At 47.8% G+C, this 17,445-nt stretch overlaps 1 protein-coding gene across 1 annotated transcript in view; it reads left to right on the top strand.

Moving 5' to 3' along the window:
• The first annotated feature begins 346 nt into the window (after window positions 1–346).
• LOC149749334 (uncharacterized) overlaps window positions 347–17,445 on the top strand; it is a 35,248-nt gene continuing 18,149 nt past the window's right edge. The window contains exons 1-2 of the mRNA XM_089910607.1: window positions 347–521; window positions 8,373–8,487. The gene's annotated coding sequence lies outside the window, so the exon portion shown is untranslated. The remainder of the gene's footprint in view (window positions 522–8,372; window positions 8,488–17,445) is intronic.

A 17,445-nucleotide genomic window follows, 5' to 3' on the forward strand; every position in this document is an offset into this window, starting at 1 on the left:
CTATTGAGGGCTTGTGGTCCGTCCTGATGTTAATTAACCTGCTCAGCAGATGTTTACTGAGTGTCCGCTGTGGATCAGCCGCTGTGCTAGCACTAGAAGTGAAAAAATGGTTTCTAAAAAGCCCCCGTCTTCATGTTCACGGCAACAGGGCTGTAGTTGTTGACTCCAGGGCTTGGAGCTTTGTGTGTGTTTCGGGGGGTAACTTGGACTGGTCTCTCCTTGAAAAGGACCTGGAGGGCCATACCCTCGGTCACCCCTATGGCCTGGCATCACGTGGAAGTGTCCTTTCTGTTGTGGAGCCTCTCCTGCTCTTAGGCCGGGCTGTGGGGCCTGAGCAAGGCATTACTTTCTGGCTCATGATGGGGTTGGGAAACTAAGGGTGGAACTGAGGGATTCAGCCATTTGGCCTCTTTCACCCTTGTTCTTTCTGTTTTGTTCTCTGACAGGGTCTTTTCGGAATGATGGTTTGAAAGCTTCTGATGTCCTTCCCATCCTAAAGGAAAAAGTGGCCTTCGTGTCTGGTGAGTGTCTATGGAAGCTTCGTTTATAGTGGACCTAGAGAAGTTGTGTGTGTGTGTGCGCACGCACGCACGCGCACGTGTGCGCAGGCACTCACTTCTTTGTGTGCTAGTGAGAGAGAAGTGGTGGTGGAAGCGATGCTCAGAGCAGCTGCTTCCTCTCTCCAGAGGCAGGCAGAAAGGGAAGGGAGCCCTCTGGTCCCCGCTGGGTGTCCTGGAGGATGTTCCCAACAGAAGGTGAGTGCCCTCCCCGCATCTTGCACCCACACACACCCACCTCACCCCGCCCCACCCTCCCAGGCTTTCCAGGGCCGCAGGAGCTGCTGAGGCCCCTCTGAGAGATGCTCCAGCTGGAGGGGTCTGTCCGCTGCACACATCCCCAGAGGTTTTATTTGGGTTCATCTCTGAGTGGGTGGAGAGGAGATTTACATTTTTTCTTGCTCCTCCTTCTCTCTCCTTCCAGCAAAGGGAACTCAAGTGAGTTATTTCTGTCTATTTATTTATTTTTCTGAATAGTACTCATTTCTTACTTCTCTCTCCAACCCATCTTATGCACCTGGTCCCTTTAATGTCTAATTCAGGGGTTATCAAACTGTAGCCTGTGTTTTGCTGCAGGCCAGCCACCTGTTTTTGTAAATAAAGTTTTACTGGAACATAGCCATGTGCATTCACTTAGTAGTGTATTAATTAGCTTCCTATTGCTGCTGTAACAAGTTGCCACAAAGCTTGGTGGCTTACAGCAACAGAAATGTATTCTCTCACAGTTACAGAGGCCAGAAGTCCAGAATCAGTTTATTGGGCTGAAGTCAAAGTTTCAGCAGGCTGTACTCCTTCAGGAGGCTCTAGGGGACAATTTGTTTCTTGCCCCTTCCAGCTTCTGGGGCCTGCCAGCATCCCTTGGTTTGTGGCCACATCACTCCCATCTCTGCCTCCATGGTGGTATTGCCTTCTGCTCTTCTGTCTGTGTCAAATCTCCCAATGCCTCACAGTAAGGATACTTGTGACTGCACTTAGGGCCCACTCAGATATTCCAGGATAATCTTCCCATCTTAGGAGCCCTATCTGCAAAAGCTCTTTTTCCAAATAAGGTGACATTTACAGGTTCTAGGGATTAGGACTTGATATGTTTGGGGGTCATTACTCAGTTTTTTTACAAGTATTGTCAATGGCTGCTTTGTTACTGTAACAGCAGAGTTGAGTAGTAGTAGTTCTAGCAGAGACCAGATGGCCACAAGCCTAAAATGTTTACCATGTGTCCCTTTAAGAAAAAGTTTGGTGACCCCTAATGTAATTGAAGCCAAACTATAAGGTGCACCAACATCACTCTGGGTGCCAGTTCTAGGGCATTAATATAGGCCTCCTGGATTAGAATCTCTGGCAGGGGCTGGGGGAACGGCAGTGTGAGAATAGCGAAGGATCATATTTTAAGAAATACACCCAGGTGCTTAATACACATTCGTGGATTGAGCCTTTGTTTCTGGATGATTCTGGTCATCTACAAGGAGTGGCGATTCAATCACAGTGAAAGAGCCAGCACAGCCCCACAGTGCAGGGGTTCACCCTTGCTGGTGGGTGATAGCCAAAATGGAGAGAAGGGAGAGAGAGGAAGGGGGTTTGAGGAAGGAAAAACCAAGTAGCAGGTGTCTCCCACCTGACCAGAGGGAAGAGGCGAGAGAGCAGAGTATGTGATGGGAGTATGTAAGCCTTTGAAAGGTACAAAGTGCATTCCATATTATTATTATTAGTGGTAATAATAATATAGTGTTTTGCTATTGTTTTTGCTGTTAGAGAGAGTGGCTGGGAAGCTGCCTTTCCTTTCCCCATTTAGTGTTAGTTGCTGGCATATCTTGTTAGGTGGTGAGCCCCTGTCACTGAAGGTGCTGAAGCTCAGGCTGGTCCCTTGGCAGGATCATGTGGCAGCGACTTCAGTATGGGGAGAGGTGGAAGCCAGCCTCCAAAGCCTTGGATCTGAGTGCTTGCTGAGCATGTGGGAAGACCTTGTGTAGAAGTCCTGGGGCTGCTGGGCAGCACCAGGCCTCTGACTTCTGCTGTTGCCCATCATCTGGGTTCCCAGGACATGGCCCACAGCTCTATAGGGAGCCGGAGCAGATCTTTTCCTTTTATTCTTTAATGCCTTGAGCCTATTTAACCTATTTAACCCGGTGTCCTCCCTCTCCCTGGGTGTCCTGCTAATTCTCCCATTCTCTATGCCTGATGCTTCCTCTATCTGCAGTGGATTCCCCGCACCTTCTGCCAGTTTGAGCCTTTCCTCTCTGTCCCAAGTCAGTTCCCACTTTGCCTCCTCCAGGAAGCCTTCCTGGCTTTTTTTTTTTTTTTACATCTTTATTGGAGTATAATTGCTTTACAATGGTGTGTTAGTTTCTGCTTTATAACAAAGTGAATCAGCTATACATATACATATATCCCCATATCCCCTCCCTCTTGCGTCTCCCTCCTACCCTCCCTATCCCACCCCTCTAGGTGGTCACAAAGCACCGAGCTGATCTCCCTGTGCCATGCGGCTGCTTCCCACTAGCTATCTATTTTACATTTGGTAGTATATATATGTCCATGCCACTCTCTCACTTCGTCCCAGCTTACCCTTCCCCCTCCCCGTGTCCTCAAGTCCATTCTCTACGTCTGCATCTTTATTCCTGTTCTGACTTACTTCACTCTGTATGACAGATTCTAGGTCCATCCTCCTCACTACAAATAACTCAATTTCAGCCTTCCTGGCTTTAATGCATACCCTCAGAGCACCATTCTGTTCCACATCAGCTCAGGGCATATGAGTGCAGACAGGGTACGTTCTGACACGGGGACCCTTGCTTGACTGTTCGTGGTTTATTTTTTCCCACGTGAATTCCGTCAGAGCCCTGGGGCAGGGCCCAGCCAGCCCTAGAAAAGAGCTTCCCAAGTGTAGGGAGTTGTTCTAATGGAGTACAGAGCAACAATGTGCCAGGAAGGCAGTTAGTTAGGCATGAGGCCAGTAGCTGCTTCCCAGAGTAGGACCAAAGGGGCCGGGGATTGCAGCTCACGCCCATGTGTCGATGTGGGCCAGGCAGCCCGGGATAAGTCTTTTTTTTTTTTTTTTTTAATTGAAGTAGAGTTGATTTACAATGTCATGTTAATTTCTGCTGTACAGCAAAGTGACTCAGTTATATACATTCTTTTTCATATTCTTTTCCATTGTGGTTTATCACAGGATACTGAACATAGTTCCCTGTGCTGTACAGTAGGACCTTGTTGTTTATCCATCCTATATAGAATAGTTTACATCTGCTAATCCCAAACTCCCAGTCCATCCCTCCCTTACCCCTCTCCCCCTTGGCAGCCACAAGTCTGTCCTCTGTGTGGGGTAAGTCTTATTCATCTGCACGTGGTGCCAGGAGCCCTGGGGCTTAGGGAGCGTTGTCCTTCTGTGCCTGGGAAGGACGCCGAGGGTGCCGGGGGATGACTGGCTGCATCTAAAAAAAAAACCCCAAAACAAAAAACCAACCAAAAAAGGCCCTTGTATCCTAAGCTTTTAGAAGACAGAACACAAAAATAAAACAAAATAAAGAAACCCAGAAATAATGCAGTGTAGTGGTTACATGTCTTTCTGAGCAGAAGCACTGCAGGAAGTGCTAAGCAGAGAAACGAAGTGCTGGTTGAGCTCCCTCCCCTGCTGGTGCCCAGCATGGCCAGAGGAAGGGGAAGTTGCGCTGCCATGGGAACGTGCATTTGGAATAATCCAGGGCAGCCCACCACTGCGTGGGTGTGTGCACGTGTGTGAGATGGGATCTGTGGCTGTGCTCGGGGGCCCCTGTCGTTTCAGCCCTGCCCCATCCTGCTCCGTATTCTCAGCCGTGGGCTCTCCCTTTGCTCTCTCTCTGGCTTCCTTCGTGTGCTTCCGCCTCCCACTTGCAACGCCCACTGTCCCTTTTATCCAGCCTTCTCCTGCAGGCCCCTTTCACCCCTGCTGTCTGTGTGCGCCCACACCCTCCTTTTGGCCCCCTCCTAATGTCCCTCTCCGCCGCCTTCTCTCCCATCAACATCAAGCCCATGTTCCCAGAGGAACTCCACACTGCTGTGGTGCAATTTTATACTCTGGACCCGTGTCTCAAAGCATGTTCCATAGAACAACAGGCGCATGAGATGATCCTCAAAAATGAAAAAGGGGTCTACTCTCAAATAAGTTTGGGAAATGCTGCCCCAAATTATAGTCCCCCCCTTGGAGATTTGCCATGTTCATTAAAGCACGTGTCCTTCAAGCACATGAAAGCGTTTCCCAAGCTACAAATAATGCATTCCCTTAAAAAAACATCATGTGTGTCCGTTAGCATCTTGCAGAACTGTAGTTACATGGGCCAAACTTCTGGTATGATTTTCTAGATGTATTTTCTTGTCCTCCCCCCAAAGTACCCTAACCTACTTACCCTAGTTGGAGCCTGCCTCCCCCTGAAAAACGTGAGTGCCATCCTCCCTCACGTCAGTCAGGTTCGCCTTAACCTCCCCTCTTTCAGCCTTGCCTCCTCCCCAGCCCCGTCGTGCCCGGCCTTTGTGGGAGGTCACCAGTGCCGGTTCTTGCCCATCTAACCACCCCGTCCCTCTTTATTCTCTACATTCCCGTCTTATAGCTCCCAGCACCAAAGCCTCGACTGAGGAGGCAGACAGCAGGTGTTGGTTGAGCAGGGGGATGGCGCTGCTGAAGATCCTGCCACCATCTCTGTTGCCTTTTCAAAACTTGGCTCTTTTGTCTCCCACCATCTGGGGTCCACTTCCACAATGCACACTGGCTTTAGCGAAGGGTTCTCATTCTTTATCTCTGCTTATTGCCCTCTGGGAGTTCAGCACTCATGTCAGTTATCAGTCAAATCCTACAGCTTCATGGCTCCTCAGTCTCCTTGGCACCAAAATCTCCTACCTCCCTACCGTGGCCACACACATCTGAGACCTTGAGCCTTGATATGTCTGTCTGTGGCCTTAGCCTCTCACCTTGCACCATTGCTGGTGTTCCCCTATCAGTCGGGGGAATATGGATATCAGATAAAACATATGCTGTTCCCGCTCCTCTGGGCACTCATGAACCAGCAGGCCATTTCCTACCCTCACTGAGCCCTCCCCACTTAGCCCACGCATTAGTTGTATTCTGTTTTCGCTCAAGTTAGAGCCTAGCATGGACACCACGGTCAGACCTTTCAGCAGAGCTCTCACTATGCCCTGGTACCCTGCCACCTACTCTTAAACCCACATGATACCCAGTCCTGCTGTCCATTCTCTAGGGACACTCTCCAATGGTGGTCCATCCTCCTTTCTCCAAGCACCTCAAGCCCACCCTGACCCTCAACACTCTATCTCACCTAGAGAAACAGTGTCCCCAGGAACCGCTGAGCTCTCCCTCTCCATAACTTATCTTTGTTTCCTCCTCCCTCTTTGAGTTCTATCAGTCTGCCAAAGAGAAAGGGTCAGAACGCCTCCCCTTGTACCTACTCTGGATCCTTGGTCCATCCGTTGTCCCCACTCTTTCCAGTGTGATGATTCTCTTCCTTTATGCCTGTTCCTCCTCTTCTTCCTACAGTCTTGCAAGTTCATCTCCTTTCTGAAAAATACCTGGCTCGATCATGCAGCCCTCTCTGGACTCCTTATCCATTCTTCCTGGAGGGAAGGAATTCCACTTCCCCAGGCCTTCTCCCCCCACCCCCCCTCCCCTGCCATCTGGAACCTTCTGCAGCCAACATTATGAAACCCTTGTCTCCCAGGGCATAACTTGCTCCGCTCAGGAGGGACAGTGCCAGCAGCCCTCCAAGCCTCTTAGGTAGCCTTTGCCATCAGACCAGCCTCGGTTCCCCATGTTCCCTTAGGTCTACTCTTAAACCATCCACAGAAGGTCAGTGAGAAGGACAACAGCTGCAGGTAAAACCACCCAAGAGGTACAGATGAACCTATTTGCAGGGCAGGAATACAGACGCAGACGTAGAGAATGGACGTGTGGACACCGTGGGGGAAGGGGAAGGGGGGATGAACTGGGAGATTGGGATTGACATGTATACACTACCATGTGTAAAATAGCTAGCTAGTGGGAACCTGCTGTATAGCACAGGGAGCGCAGCTCGTTCTCTGTGATGACCCAGATGTGGGGGAAGCGGGGGAGGGAGGCCCAAGAGGGAGGGGATGTATGTATACACATAGCTGATTCACAACACTGTAAAGCAATTATACTCCACATTTTAAAAAGACCAGAAACACCCAAGAGTGAAAATCCTTCGGGTGAGCTCAAGGCTGGAAGGGAAGGTGGAGAGTGAGGGAGAACCTCCCAGCTTTGAGGGAACTTGATTCCTTCACTTCCTTTCTCTCCTGTGGAAGGCAGTTAGGAGATGGGGATCACTTACAAGGCAGATGAGATGAGGTTGGTTATCCGTACATGGAACCAGAGCCTGTGGTTTGGAAGGTTTGGAGTTGGGGGCCAGGGCCAAACTCTGTGGTATATCTACACAAATCTGCCCTGGTGGGGGGCTGCAGGGAAGGGATGGTGGTGCTGAAATATATTTTTCTTCAGGGTCAGATCTCTCAGTGGCCCTGCTCTTGTTTGACCCTTTTCTCCTTGCAGCTTCCTTATTTCCTCCTCAGGAGTATCCTGGAATGGACTGGATTTTACTTGTCAAGACTCCCCTCTGTCTTGTGGTTTCTGGACCCCACAATCAGAGGGAAACATTATTCATGAACTCATACTGGGTGGGTCCCTGGGAGGCTCTGCTTTTCCTTGGAAAAGATCCTTCTTCAGGGTGCTGAGCTTTAAGCCTCTTTTCCAGTATTGGTGGTGGCCATGCCAGCCCTTACTCCCTCTTGCTCTAGATCCCTTTGTGGCCCCTGCTCTGGGGGATGTTGTGTGGCAGCCTGAGATGTGTGCGGGATGGGGCGTCTGTGATCATGACCCAGAGTTTTCTTTGTGAAATAGACAGTGCCTGTAAGGACGTAGTTACTACACCTTAGCTTCGTCCTCATCTAACCTTCCTGAGAAACTTGGTCCTGCTTCCCAATCATAGCATCCATTAACAAAGAAATTTTTAAATCGTAGAATAAATAGTGAGTAGAAAGTTTGGAAAATAGGGGAAGGAAAAAGCAACCATGTAAAATCCCAGCCTTCTGATAGCAAACAATGATCATCATCTCAGTTACTCCCTCCAGCTTTTTTTAAAACCTGATATTTAGAAAACACTTGTAATCCTAGTGTGTACCTATGCATTTGCAGCGATTAAGACCTTGAGCATCCTATTCCCAATAAAGATTCATGTGCTCCTCCAGCAGGAGTGACAGGTGGCACCTCAGGCAGGCAGGCAGGGGTGGATCCTTGGTTGTGTAGAACACACTTAGGTCTTCTCTATGAATCTAAAAACCTCCCAGCAATGATGTCCCTGCTGGATGCTTTAAGGGCTTCTCACCATGGTATTCAGTTAATCTTGAGCACTCCCTGCTCATAGAGGTCTGCAAAGAGAAGTGAACTGGAGGTTGAATTTCCAAAGACCATAGCACTTTTAATGGCTTGTTTTCTCAGTACGAGCAGTTATCACTTCCTTCATTATCGTCTCACATTCGTGAAGAGTACTTGTCAAAGTGCTTCCTCATGTGCCATCTTATCAGGTCTTGCAGCAACCCTGTAATATAGTCATCATTATTTTCATCTGCATTTTGCAGACGAGCCGCCAGAAAAGTCAAAAGACTTGCCCAGGGTCACGCATGTTCCCCACACCCAAACCCCATGCACTTGCCCTTGCCCTAAGCAGTGACTGGATTTCTCTGGGCACCATCTTTCTGCCTGTTTCCAGCTCAGTTTCTAGCTGGTTTTCTTAAACTCCCTTCTCTTCCTCCCTGCAGGGGGCCGTGATAAGCGAGGTGGACCAATCCTGACCTTCCCTGCTCGCAGCAATCATGACAGAATAAGACAGGAAGACCTGAGGAAACTCGTGACCTATCTGGCCAGCGTGCCAAGGTAAGGTGAATGTCCTGCAGGGGAGGGAGGGGGAGGCTGGACTGATGCAAGTGAGTTAGAATGAGCCTCCATCCCTGCCAGGGGCCTGGCTGTTTCTGCCCTTGGAATGGATTCTAATTATTTCTGGAACATCATCACCCATTGTTCACCTCATTCCCATCATTCCCATTGTTACCGCTGGGATTCATATGGATGGAGTGGGAGCTGGATGTGGGAACCGTGGGCAGAGGTGAAGGTCCTAGGCTAAGAGGACCGGGACAGGCCCTGGAAGAGGTGACAGTGTGGCCGTGGGAGCAGGGATGGGAAACTGTTCTTTACCTTGGGGAAATGGGAATTCCAGCTGATTCCACTCTGGCTGTGTAATGGATTTTTTTCTAAAACCTCTGGCTTATGAATATGTTTGTGGCTTTTAGAGTTTGGGGCAAATAACTCCACTTATATCATTCAAGAGGCAGCCTTAAACTCAATCTAAGTCATGCATTTTCAATGGGGGTAATATTGCCTCCAAGGGGGATGAGAATTCGTTCTTGGGGATGGCAAAAAAAAAAACAACTTACTCTTTTATGTATTAAGCACAACTATACACATAGTACATAAACAGATATATACAATATATTCATAGTATTAAAATCTCATTGGGTGGGTGATTAAGGAAAAAAGTATAAAATGCCTCTTTTGGGGCACGGGATGATTTTTAAAAAAGGTTGAGAAACACTGATTTCTGAGTGTTTCTAGGTGGTGCTGGCCTCAGAGGGTGGTGAGGGAGACATGCCAGGGACATGGTGTATATCTTATAAGAAGGGGTAGGAGAGGCCTTTGCATAGTCAGAGAATCATAGAATGTGAGAGCCGGAAGAGCCCTGAGAAGTAATCCAGGCAAATACGTGTCGTGTTCTGCTTGGGAAACAGGGTCCATATGGGATTAGAGTTGCTTACGGGGGTGGGGCAGTGGCAGAGCTTGGTCAGAACCCTCCTGACTCCTGCCCCAGTGCTCTCCTCATCCTTGCTCGTGGCCAGCGAGAACTCTGTTCTCTGACTCTTAGTGGGGTTGGAGCCTGTCAAGTGTTCGTTGTGGTAAATAAGTGATGACTGGGGCCTTTAGAACCTTCATCGTGTCTCTGTGCATTTTATAGGGGAATTAGTCAATCACAGAGAGGATGTCTGCCTTTGTGGGGAGACCTTGGCTAATTGTTGAACGTGCTGATTAAGTTCTTAAAGCAGGTGTCAAGCGAGGCCAGCACTTCATTTGAAAGAGCTGTGGCGGGGGCGGGGGGCGGGGGTCACATGTACAGAGGTTGGTGGATGGTGACGGGCAGGAGCCATCATCGAATGCTTGGAAGAATGTGGAACAGAATGGGGAGCCCTGAAGAGCTCTGAGCAGAAGGCTGTGAACAAATAGATGTCAGGTGGTGTCGTTCTTTTCTTCATGCTATCCAGAGGGAACCTGAAAAAAGATGAAAGGTCTTAAGCTCCAATGAAAGGGACTTAGGTTATATCCGAAGAAGAACTTCTAAACTTTGAGTGCATGAGACTTGGATGAAGAATAGAAGAGTTTTTCCCCAGAGGTCTTTATACAGAAGAAATATTCCCATCTGTCTTGGAGGCAAGGAGATGGATTAAATAACCCATGATTGATGAGGGTAATTTAGCAATTTAGCCATCTAGGGGCTAAGCATTTTTAAAAGCATCTTTCCTGAGTATACTACTAACAGGAATAAAATTAGGCGTTTTCTGAAGCGATATATAGGAAAAGTTTTTTTGGGGACCCATGACAGACTCTTAGTTCTTTTAGAGACAGAAGAAATTTGGGATCTGGAAGACTATGTTTTTCTTTCTGGTAGGTTTATCACATCCCTGCAGCTAATGCACACTCATCTTTTCTTTAGAATAGAAGGTGAAAGAATTGGAAGACCATTTTCTTAATTCTGACTTGTTAAGCAAAGATGGGACAAAACAAATTGGAACCAATTAAAAAGGAAAAGGTTTCTGCTGGGTGAAGGGGAACAAAATCCAATAGGGGCTGGGAGGAAGGTCATGAAAAAGGAGAAACAATATGTTATCATTGGAGGAACATACTAGATGCAGGCTCTCTGCTTCCCAGTGGGTGGTCACAAGCATTGCCTCCCAGGCTCCTGAGAACAGAAAAGGTTCTTCACAGGTTCTGGCAGGTGGGAGGCAAGAATCCTGTTGCTACTTTCAGTGGGAAGAATTGTTCAGGGATGCCTGCTGCCTCCCTCCCAAGGGGCCTGTGTTCACCAGGAGTGTGTGTACCTGGCAGGCTAAAGAGTTTCCCAACTAGTCATGCCCACTCATCACTTTCTAATTCTGTCGGCCACAAGTTCATACATGAAGACTGTTTGAAACAAAACCTGGGACAGAGCTGTTCCAAAGACAGTGAGGTCTGGGGAGGAAAACTGAAGGACTTAGCGCATCAGGTAGTGTTTGCCCCTCTTCTGCTTAGCCATGGCTTTGGGAAAGAAAGGATACTGTGAAAATGAATAGCTAGACTAGGAAGGTGACAGTGATGAGAAGACATGGCCTATTCTGGGTCATGGGCAAGGAAGCTGGAAAGACAGCCTCCTGTGGAGTGGAGTGTGCTCTTCAGACTGGTGTAATCTTCTGTGGGTGACATTTGACATTCATTTATTCAAGCATTTATTTGTTATTTATTTATTTAGCAAATAGTTAGAGCCTCAATAAGCCAGGCCGATTTAGGATTCATGGTGAGCAGGAACAGACATTTTGAGAAAGTTAGGGAAAACCTGGGTATTTCCCTACCCAGTGCCGAGCCAGTGACCATAAAGGACAGCACAGTATATAATTGTGCTGGTAGCCTAGGGGATGAAGCAGCCCGCAGAAGACAAGCAAATAGGACCAGTAAGTGATGAAGGAGGATCCCAGAATCTAAGGAACCAATCAGCTTGATGGCCATTTTGGGCGCCATTCTAGAATAGGTGATTAAACAGATGGTTGTGATAATTTATGAATTATCACAGTGTACCCTTTATGAATATGAAGGGTATGTTTATCTTTCTGGTAGGTTTATCACATCCATGCAGCTAATACACACTCATCTTTCCTTTAGAATAGAAAGTGAAAGATTAGAAGAACACTTTCATTAATTCTGACTTGTTAAGCAAAAATGGGACAAAGCAGATTGGAAGCAATTAGAAAGGCAAAGGTTTCTGCTGAGTGAAGGGGAGCAAAACCCAAGAGGGGCTGGGAGGAAGGATGGTTGTGTGAAATGAATGGGAAGAAATAGTCCCGCTATCCTGTGTGAAGGCCAGGTCATGTCTGGACTACTGCATTCAGTTCTGCAGCATTGAACTCTGCCAACCCCCTTTTAGGAGCTACGTGGACCAGTTAGAGCAGGGGTTCGCAACCACTACTGGCCCGTGGCCTGTTAGGAACTGGGCCACACAGCAGGAGGTGAGCAGCGGGTGAGCGAGCGAAGCTCCATCTGTATTTACGGCCGCTCCCCATTGCTCGCATTACCGCCTGAGCGCCACCTCCTGTTAGCATTATGGTGAGTTGTATAATTGTTTCATTATATATTACAGTGTAATAATAATAGAAATAAAGTGCACAATAAATGTAATGTGCTTGAATCATCCCGAAACCATCCCCCACCCCCTTCCATGGAAAAATTGTCTTGCATGAAACCGGTCCCTGGTGCCAAAAAGGTTGGGGGACCGCTGGGTTAGAGTGTTGTCAGGAGAGCAGCACACCGAGGGATCCACAAACTGTGTCTCTTCAGTTGAAGGACTGAAGGATGTTTTCTTGCAGGAGTGAAAATGGAAGAAAAGTGATTCCTGACTTCAGGTATCAGGAGAGCTGCCCCAAAGAGGAGGGAACGGGCATGGTCTCTGTCGAATCAAAGGGTAGAAGTTAGAGAGATCAGGACTCTGAAGTGGAGAAAGAATCTGCCCAGGAGCTGTCCAGCAGTAACGCTGCTGCCTCTGGAGAAAGTGAGCTTCCTGTTGCTGGCTACTAGATGACCTTCTGTTAGCGATGCTGTAGGAAAGATTCCTCCAGTGGATTGGAGGCTGGATTAGATCATTTCTAAGAAGCTTTCCTGCCCTGAATTCTTTGTTTCTATGATATTGGGAAAAAATACATCATAAAATCTAGAACCTCAAAACAGTATTACCACCCCACCAACATACACTCTCTTTCTCAGGTTCCCTAAATAATTTAAGGCCTAGAATTTCACTTCAGATCTTGTCTACATCTTAAATCCTAAGAGAACTGTTTTCCTGTCTCCTTGTACTCTGGGTGGGAGTTTTGAGGTATCACCCAGGGCAAAGCATCATCCTGGAGTGATGTGTTTGTGACAGTACTAGTTACGCTTTGGGGATCCATCTCAGCCTGAGATGAGTCCTTTCCAACTTCCCTTTCTTGCTCCTGCTGAGTATGAGCATCTATCTCCTTGGGCTTCTCCAAGCTTTCTGTTATCTTATTCTGAGGAATCATGGAATATTAGGGTAGGAAGAGAGGCCTTAAGAGTCTTCTAATGCAACTTTCTGACAACTCCATTCACTCAATTTAACAAATATTTATTGAGTGCCTAATATGAGCCAGGGCATGGATAGGTATCTTGGTGAACTCCCATGTTATCTTTTCTGTCATCCATCCTACACTTAGCTAGCTTTTTTGTCCTTCTGCTCTACTGTCTGCTTGCAGTTACTTGTACCTGAAAGGAGTGGAAAGGAAATACTCAGAAACAATCAGTTGATGAATGTCCCTAGAAATTGAGAGACAGATAGAAAACCTAGGCTGAGAGTAAACAATTACCCCAGCATAACTCACAGTATGGATGATCTACCCACTGTGATAATTGGGAGTTGACCATATGCTTGGAATAGAAATTTCTAAGCATCTAGTAAAGAAATCCCTGGTGGTTTTATTGCATTGAATTCCTTCTCTTCTTCATCATTGTTATCCTGCTTTGTCATGAACATCTTTCTGCTGCTCCCAAGGGTACCGATTGTTAGCCCCTTGATGTATCAGCTTAACTCTGTTCTTAGCAGTGCTGCTGAGATGCTGAGTGTTCCAGCAAGGAATGCAGGTGTCATACTGGTGGGGAAAGATGACAAGAAATTAAGATGGGATATTCTGCAATGCCAATCAAACCAAGGTGCCAATATTCACAGCTTATTATTTGATAACATTTGCTCTTGTTCTGCTGATTTCAGCAAGAGATAAATTGGGCTTATAGCCAGCACTATCTTTGTGCAGCATCACCAGAAAATAGAAGTAACCAGAGAGAGCCAGGAAGACAGTTAAAAGATGAGTAGGTAAAAACTGCAAGGATTTCCTCCCATTATATTCAGCACGAGAGAATCCAAGCTATGGAGACTGTCATCACTGAATCCGTCTGTTGTAAGGGCCTGTTGAGTTGTGTCATTGGCATCCTGCCCTTTGCTCTGAGATCATCAATTAAAGGAGGAGGCAGGGAGTAGTGATGGAAGGTTCAGAAAATAGAGCCAATGAGGACATTTGCCTAAAGTTTATCCCTTTCCAGATCCCTTTTTAATTTCTTTTGTTGCTTATATATAAAGGGTTTATAATTTCTATTACACTTCCCACATTCTACACAAATATCTTAGCAGTATCAGTAAAGTGTTCCTGTTGTTAGGTGTACATAATCCAAGCCCTGAAGAGCAAAATAGTATTCTACTCTGCTGCTAAGGAACATAACATCACAATAGTAACAACCATTGTCAGCGATCACCTTCCTTGGAGCCATACAGACCCTCACAGCAAAGCGAAGAGAGGCATCTTCGGACAGATGGAAGGCACTGGGGTTCAGATCCCAGCTCTGCCACTTCTGAGTCAGGGACCATATGACCACTCCACCCGGGTTATCTGAGAAGAGTTTAACAAAGGCACACTTGACAATGATGCGGGTAGACACCAGGGAAAGCAGCAAGGTGTGGATTTCCAAGTTATCCCAGAGCTGGCAATAGCAGGGAGGGAAGACATTACGACTTCTAGGCCTGAAGGGGCAAGGTGAGGAGAGGTGCATAGGACCTGGAGAGGTAGCTGTATGAGAGGGCTGCTTGACAAGAGCTGTGACCTTCAGTAGAGAGTTGCCACCAACTCACAGTGATTCCACGATGTGGGGCAAGGGAAGTCGATACTCTTGCTTCCCCCCTCCCATTCTCTGACCTCCTGTCATTGTTTGTCATTGATTGAATGCAACCAAAGCCAGGTGACAGGGGGCTCATTGAGGCAGTCCATGTGGGTCAGCCTCCCAGGGCATCGGGTAGAGGGGAGAAGATGGAGAATGGATTCAGAGGGGCAAAAGGAAGGTGTTTGACATAGGGTGAGACCTTGGACATATGACTCAACTTTTCTGAGTCCAGTATTCTAATTTTTAATTTGGGAAAAGAACGACCATCTCACAAGGGTGTTGTGAGGAAACTATGTAGCAATCTCTCATGCTTAGCACCCAGGCAGGTACTAGCGGCAGCAGGTGTGGCCCCTCGAGGGGGGTGATTGACCCCAGATGCCCCCGACCGAGCTGTGTCTCACCAGGTGTGGCTCACACCCCCTTTGCTTCCTTCCCACCTTGCCTTGTCCCTGCAGTAGGTTGGGCCACCCCCTTGGGGGCACAGGAAGGCAGGCAGGGGCAGGAGGGGTTTAAGCCCCGTCCCCCCTCTAAGCAAGCTCCAGCCTACCTTGCCCTCACCCTGGAATCTAGTGCAGTGATGAAAATGCAGAGTCACCTTTATCCAGGTGAGGCCCAGGAGGCCTGGGCTCCCGGTGGCAGCCACTTAAGGTGGGCTAGAGCCACTCCCTGTCCCTGTCTGCTTCCACTCTAGGCCTCGGTTTCCCCTTCCTTCCCTCACTCGGGGCACTAATAACAAGGAGCTAGCCTTGCCCACTCCCATCCGTCTGCTCCTCCCCAACCCCCAAGGTTCTGGTTCCATCTTTCCTCTGTTCACAAACTACCTCTGGACAGTTGTGTTGTTTTTTGTCCAATGTTTCATTCATTCCTTTTTTTTTTTTTTTCCCAGAAAAGGATATATATATATATATTTTTTTTTTTTTTTTTTTTTTTGCGGTACGCGGGCCTCTCACTGTTGTGGCCTCTCCCGTTGCGGAGCACAGGCTCCGGACGCGCAGGCTCAGCGGCCATGGCTCACGGGCCCAGCCGCTCCGCGGCATGTGGGATCTTCCCGGACCGGGGCACGAACCCGTGTCCCCTGCATTGGCAGGCGGACTCTCAACCACTGTGCCACCAGGGAAGCCCGAGAAAAGGATATTTTTTTATTCAAGTAACTGCAAATAGGAAACCAGAGCGGGGGGGCCCAGGCTGGGACAAATAATGGCTACCTCCTCCCTGATAGAATAGGGGGAGAAGGTGGCCCCTATCACCACCGGCCCCCCTCCTTACTCTGCTGCAGCATCCTAGGGGCAGGGCCCCACCTTCCCTGGGACTGGGGTAGTCGGTAACCCAGCCTGCTTTGCCCCAGGCCCCTTCCCCCCTTAAGAGCATCTTGGAGGAGGGGAATGTGGGCAGAACAGGAGGCAATGAGGATGAACATTTGGCGCTGGTAGCAGCAGCAATGGATGTCTAAGATGCCTAGCACCCGGACATTCAGTACTTTATAGTCTGTCTCCTAAAGGAACCTAATAATAATAATAACTATAAGTATAAATACATATATGGCAATATTTGCTACATATGAAGGAACAGGTATAATGTATGTGTCAATTATAAAGCATAATAATAAATCGAACACCTGAGAGCCCACCCCCAAACTCAGAAGCAGGACATCACCTCTGCTCTTGAAGCTACCTGTGGCTCTTCCCCACCCTAGTCTCACCTACTTCTCCCAGAAATAACTATTATCCTCAGTTTTGTGTTTATCCTTGTCTGGCTTCTTTTGGTATAGTTTACCACATGTTTGCATAAATGATATATTGTTTAGTTTCTCATGATTTTTTTTTTTTTTTTTTTTTTTTTTGCGGTACATGGGCCTCTTTCTGTTGTGACCTCTCCCGCTGCGGAGCACAGGCTCCAGATGAGCAGGCTCAGCGGCCATGGCTCACGGGCCCAGCCGCTCCGCGGCATGTGGGATCCTCCCGGACCGGGGCACGAACCCGCGTCCCCTGCATCGGCAGGCGGACTCCCAACCACTGTGCCACCAGGGAAGCCCATGATTTTGAGCTTTATAAAAATGGTATTATACCGTGTATAGTTTTCTGTGACTACTGTGCTATGCAACAACATGGATAAATCTTCAAACATAATTTTGAGTTGAAAAAAAGCACTTAATGCTTCCAACCTCTGGAACTGATTATTAAGTAATACATAAATGCTAGCCATTATTATTATCTTCAAACCTACATTATTACACTGTTGTGAGCATTCTATATACATTAACTTAGTTTTCACAGCATTTTGAGTTGGGTATTATTTATTCCCATTTTGCATATGAGGAAACTGAGTCTCAAAGAGGTTAGATAACTTGCTAATGGACACACAGCCAGTGTAATTTGGAGCACCAGAGCCTGCGCTTTTATCCTCTGAATAGGTGAGGAGGCCACAGTGAAGGAGGCAGTGGTTGATGGAGTGCAGGGGACAGATCTGGAGGGAGAAGGAAGGTAGACCCTGAAGGACAGGATTGCATTGGAGCAGGACGGTAGAAGAGGGTAGCAAGGAGGTGCGGGGCAGGTGATGTCATTTCGGTGGGCAGTGGCATCCTGTCCATCAAACCTGCTTCCTCCAAGGTTCTCTTTGGATTTTAAGTGTGAAGCTTGCTGCAGGTGGGAAATGCAGGTGACAATTGCCTGAAACCTGGGTTTCTGCTGGCCAAGACAGCAGTAGTGACTGTGGATGTGCAGGATAATGAAGGTGGTGGGGGATGCCTCAGACTTCCTCCCCCAGGTCTTTGTGTTCAGTTTTAGACACACAAATGCTACTCACTTATGCTCATCTGCGTATGAC

This window comes from Delphinapterus leucas, chromosome 4 (assembly GCF_059928025.1).
Source record: "Delphinapterus leucas isolate spDelLeu-1000000601 "Yukka" chromosome 4, BTC_Dleu_Yukka2, whole genome shotgun sequence".
NCBI classification, from domain to species: domain Eukaryota; kingdom Metazoa; phylum Chordata; class Mammalia; order Artiodactyla; family Monodontidae; genus Delphinapterus; species Delphinapterus leucas.